Below are 6,164 nucleotides of genomic sequence, written 5' to 3' on the forward strand. Positions count from 1 at the left end.
ATCTGACCACGGCCACGTATGGGCCAAGACCCAAGTTGGTGCTTCATCGTGCATTCTTTCCTGCCCAAGAAGAACCTGTGAATTATACAATGTGTAAATAATGTCGCGAGCCAATGGTGTCCAATCCAATAAGGTTGGAAGTCCACCATGTGTCTCCAATCTTCTCTGGACCATAACTATGGTCCGTATCTCATATTGCGTCAGGTTTGAAAAGTGGCTATAGAACAAAGCCTAAAGAATTCTAATTAGTGTTGCAAATACGTAGTTTCCGCCTAGCTTCTCAAGACATTCATCCAACAATTATGGCGGTATCTTCACCAGGGGTTCTCCTCTAGAACCTACGTCGACAAAATCATTTCTCTGTTCGAAAGACAATCTTCTATGTTTCCTGTGGATTTTTCCATCACCTCCTTGACCTGTTCTCCAACGCTTCTTAAGAGTAACTCTTCTTTCCTTATTCAGTCTCTGATCATGACTAATGTCATTAGGTGACTTGGTCGGAGATCTTTTGCCATTTGAAGGATCAGCTGACAAGCGTGTCTTGAAATGAGTGCAAATGCTGAATTTATTAACGTACCGGCACATCAAAGAACAGTTTGTAAAAGGCTGAAAATCCGTAGGCAATGTAAAAACGTGCAGAGATATTGTAGACATATTTATGGAACGCGTGACACCAAGCGTCTGGATCATTGGTGACGTTATTTGTCCCAAAAAAAAAGGACTGGCTTGGTTTTCCTGACATTTTTGTAAACCACCCACAATCACCACCTTGTCCAAGCGGGACTCGAGAAAGAAGTGGCAACAGAAATGTCCATTATGTATGAATCGCAGAAGGTCGTGATGATTTCCTGGATCTGCCGAGGGGATAAAAGCCCACCCAGAGCGCATCTGACCGCAAGCCATAACGACATTTTCCAGAGAAAGAAAAATAAACAACCCTGGAAAAAAAAAAGTACAAAGCCGCTGTCATCGTCATTAGCAGAAGAACACACCTGTGCCGAGCTTCATACTAAAGGAATAAAGCTAAAGGAATTTTTGTTAAAATAGGGAAACATTTTGGACGTTACCACGGTAACAGCTTAGCTTAAGCCAATGGTTCCGGAACGCGTGCCTGGACTGGGAGGTCCTGCTCATTCCGTCCCCAGATCGGCATGGCAAATTCATTAGCAGTTTTCCCGAGCGTGTACATTGTAGCCATTTACCCACCGGGACAGGTTTCGACGAAAGGTCAAGGTTAATATTTATGTCGTAAAATAATTACTTTGTTTCCAGTGCGGTGATGGCGGTAATTATTTCCCTCTGTGCGGAGAAGAATTTTCATTATAGTAGAACGTCGGGGGTTTTGGGGGGAAAAAAACACCATAATACAATAAGATACGGTAAATTTTGTGGCAGCTCCAATTTTTACCGGCAGGGGAATTGGCCATTGGAATATTCTGAATTGGCTGAATCTTCGGAATCTTCCTCCCAGATTTGAGTTTCATTTAAAATCAAATCAATCTGAAATTAGATTTTATAGGATAATGGAAACAAACTGGAATCAGGGGTTGCCTGGCAATAGAGACCTGTAGTCATCGGCCCATTGGGTGCTCTAATTCTTATAGAATTTTAAAGAATTTGGGGTTTCTTTATTACAGGGCCAAGTTCCAGACTGAAAGCTGCCAGCCTGCTTGTGATTCAATTTCATGCATTTTGGGTTTTCTATGAATCATAAAATTGTGTTCCGCTACCTAAGGCTTTCTTGGAAGTGAAATCTTCTTACGCGACAATCTGACGGTGGATTCCCTACGAGGGACAAATTGGCAGGTGAGGTCCTCGTGTGAACTCAGCAAGTAATGGAGCGCGCCGGGCGCCGCACAGCGCCCAGAGTTAATTAGATCCCAATTAGCCGGTTCCGCATCTTCTCCGCCGGTCGGCGAACGGTATCCGCGAACGTAACGGGCGGCTTCCTATCAAACCACGTGCAGGGATAAAAGCGTGCTGGTGGCGGGCGGCCGCCGTCTGCGTCCCGAAGAGCAGATCATCAAACTGCCAGCTTGCACATAATTCATTTCTGCTTCAGATCAAACCGCAACGGCTCCGCTAACATGAGTCTCCGCTGGTTTCATGCTCCACTTACACGAAGCTCCATTAACCCCTGGAACACAGCTGGTTCCCATTTTATAGGAACAACGTCACTTTGCCGTTTCCAAAATACACACGCGTTATTTTATTTGTACAGACTGCGTCAATTAACCCTGTATGAACCAAAATAACTCGCCCTTTGCTATCTTCAGAAACACACAATTGATGCTAACCCTTTGCTGACCACGTGAAGGAAGGGTGTTTACCAGCCCATAGGGATAACTCTCGACAAGCCGCGTGGAACTAACCCTTAGGGGCTACGTTCTGTTAACCCTTCCTTAACCATGTGCTCTCTCTGTCAGTTCAAAACAAAACTGATAGAAGCCAGAACCTTTTACAGGCTGGAGATCCGGGTCATAATGAGATTCAGGGCTGACGACTTGGAATTAAAACATCTTTAAGGTTATTATGGGCCCTAGAATAGGGTAAATAATTGGAAAAGTGGTTAAATCTTCAATTGTAGTTGTTATACTTGGGAAGTGTGAGTTTAGCCCTCAATCTCATAGTTTTTACCCCGGTGTCAAGGTGAATGGTGGAGGTTTTATGGCGTGTTACCACAGTTTCAGGGTCTCGGGGTGAATGGGCCGAGTCATACAGTCTAGAGCCGACTACTTTTTATTGTCCCTTGATTTATTGATATCTGAGCATCCTAATTGGTGCTTTTCTCACTGCTTTATCACAGCTAAAATCCTTGCTTGAATACAGGTGACTTCATTCAGAATATCTTTATCTCCTGACAAATCATGGTTTCTGTAAGAACTGTATCCTGAATCCTATAAATTGGAACCATTTGGCTTCTCCCATTAGCGAGTCGCTGCCATAGGGTCTTCTCGATGGGCTATTAAGGGCTTAATATTCTCAGGGAAGGCTCGTTTAGAAAGTTCTGAGGTAGGAATGTTGAATGTAGCGTCTGAGAGGTCTTCCTATGATAACGCTTTGAGCGACGAGCTGTTTGGGGCCCTCGCTTCACAGCCTTTTGATTCTGTTGAACTCCGTCCAAAGAGCTTCATAATGTTTATACTTTCCACGTCTTTATCTCGCCCAAGTCTTAAGATAATGGTGCCTTAAGTGTGGTCGGCTGGAGTAATGTCCAAACAGGACGTTGCGATCCCATAAACAGAATAATCTGATGCGCAGACAGGACGCAATAACCCCCTCCTCTCCCAACAAAGGGGCAACAATGTATCCGACCGCGGAACCTGGATTAATGCACCATCTCGCCTTTGATCTAGCTTAACCCCAACCACTCATTGGGCATCCAGCGGCACGACATTAACAACCTCTGGCGGAAAATAATCGAGAACTAACCCCCTTGTTTATGCAGCGCATGAAAAATGAGCAGTTTCGCTGCTGCTTAATATCTCGAATAGCGATCCTAAAACCATGCACCGATTAGACGCTGAGTTAAAAAAATACTTTGTGTAATACTTGACATTAATAGTGTAGTCTGGCAGGCACTTTACGTGTGTTTAAAAAAAGCTGCTGGATTCTCAGTCAGTTCTTCTGACAAAAAGGGCTGTTTTTCTTAATAGATACAGATTTATAACACAGGCCAGAACCCCTAGGTCTTCAAAGTGTTTTGAAAACCCCCCGATTACCTTATTTTTCTGGCCCAAAGCAAGCATGTTGTCCTTATCGCTTAGCTTAAGCCTGTAAATTTCTGGAATTTAATATCTTTGCTCTGTCTGAGTTACCGAAAAAAAGCAACAGCGGGTCGGACGTGGGATTCCAGAACCTCGGACATCATCCATCAAATTCCAAACTAAATTTCTACCCTTCTGGAGACTATTACCCACACGGCCTCGTTCTTACGGAAAGTTCGATTGCCCCTTCAGCCTTTCCAGAAGGAAAGATCAATGTTGAGGAGAAGAAGAATCAGGAAGACAGTTTGGGGAACCCATCTTCTCGAATTTTTCAAAAGCTTTACTATAATATTTTTACATAAAGCACAAAAATATAAAATTCTTCATTGGTACCGTCGCCCCTGTGTGTGTCTCATACCGAGTCCAAGGTCTTGCTCGAGATTCCAATATTATGGCTCCAGAGAGATCCTGGTAATCTTGAAGACAGTCGTTTAAGTCAAAGCAGGTGGTGGAAAGAAAACTGCATTTTTAAAACTAGGATTTTTTTTCCATTTGGGTTTTTTTTTCTCCATTTCATCAGCTGACACCATTTTTTAGATGTATTTTTCTTTTTAAGGCTTGGGAACTCCCGTGATGTTTCCAACAGAACAATTTCCAAAAAGAATATCTTCTAGATGCTCCAGAAGCCAACATGGGTCATGTCTGGTCTTCTCAAGACCGTAGGGGCAATATGGTGGCTTCGGGCGCTGGGTAGTAAGACCAATCAAAAGGTGACGTAATAGAATGGTTAAAAAATGCACTCTGGCCAATCCTACGTTACGCTCAATATCTAGAACGCTTTGGATAAAATAATTAGAAGGAACAGAAGATGGATGGAGCATTGGAAGCGATATCGTCTATAAACCTTCATCTTAGTCGTCTTCAGCTTAATCTGGATGTTCCCAAAATTATGTATAGCATTTTATTAGTGTAATAATAATAAATAATAATAATAATTATTATTATTATTACACTAATAAAAAGTATTATTAGTTATTAAGTAATGATTTTATAAATAATATGGAATCCTAAAGGCCGGACCATTCCACCAATTGCTTTTAGCCTTGCCACATCGGACTCGAGGGTCTTGTGAAGATTCCGTTCCTAGTAAATATCAAGTCACTTGTTCTATTAACTCTTAAAGGACCACCCAGTTCATGACATATTTTCTTTTGGGCTAATCAGAGAAAACTGCTTCAAGCAATTAATAAAATATACCAATGCGGGGGAAAAATGGAGACTGTCCAGACCACAGGGGCTGAAGCTTTTAACATCTCGGGCTTTGTTCTATTTTCTTTGGGAAGGTAGCTCCTCTCTGTTTTTTGGAAGCGGTTTCTTTCCTCCTTTCGGCAGAGCATCCTACGGGAAACTCGGCCAGGTTTTCTTGCCATAAGATGCATCGATGACATTCTTAATAAATTGCATGTTTGTACAATTTGATTCATAGACCAGGGAAATCTTAATGAAGATATTGTTATTTCATATTTCATATTTTTCCATTCTTTCCCGCTAGGAGCCAACATTTATTAACCGCACCGTTCAACGCGGTTCACCCAGACGTCTGTAGTTGATTGTAATGCAAATATCTCAATTAGTCGATCGTAGGGTATGTTAGCGGGAACCAAGGAATACAGAATTTGGAAACCGATGAGCACCATCTCCCAAAATGTCATCCCAGCCGTGGGGAATGACCAAGAATTTTTAAGGGCATTTATGGCCTTTTTAATAGTTTAGAATAATGTTTTTGCAAATGTTTCTTTAATTATTTACCCCCCCCAGAAAGGTATGTGTCGGGCTTAACATTGATCTTTTCCTAGTAGCAGAGGCGGTTAAAGGGGCAGTTCCACTGAGAGAAAATATGACCTAATATTATTAGCCTGGAATGTTAGGTAAATCTGTAGATTTATGTTTTCCACACATCAATAAATTAGATTTTTCAAAGGGGATTTTTCTGCTGCTATGTCAATCCTACCCTCCAACCTATCAGTTCTCTCTCTTTGAATCACTCGACTGAACGGCTAGAATGGATTAGTGCCAACGAAAATAAAAAATCATGATTAAAGAATTAATTCTTAACAATGACTCTTCCAAAGCTAATAGGGTTTTTATTTTCTCTAATATCCTATTTAATCATAAAGGTGTTTTATTCATTTATTTCAGCCCACATACTCCAGTGTCACATTGTTCTTAGCCATGTTATTTCAAAGCCCAGCATATGAGGGGGTCACAATGTTTTGGGAGCCTCCAAGAGAGAATTGGAACCTATATTGTAGGAACCTGGTTGGTTGGCACCTTTCCACTCATTCATAGTATGTGAAGAGGTGGAAATTCTGACCTTAAAAGTTGACCAAAGTCCAAACATAAGAAGGGTAATCTGGCAAAACGAGGTTATGGTCCGGTAATTTACTGGATGAATGA

Source organism: Sceloporus occidentalis, unplaced genomic scaffold, assembly GCF_023333645.1.
Source record: "Sceloporus occidentalis isolate IW3139 unplaced genomic scaffold, rSceOcc1.0.p SCAF_173, whole genome shotgun sequence".
Lineage (NCBI taxonomy): Eukaryota > Metazoa > Chordata > Lepidosauria > Squamata > Phrynosomatidae > Sceloporus > Sceloporus occidentalis.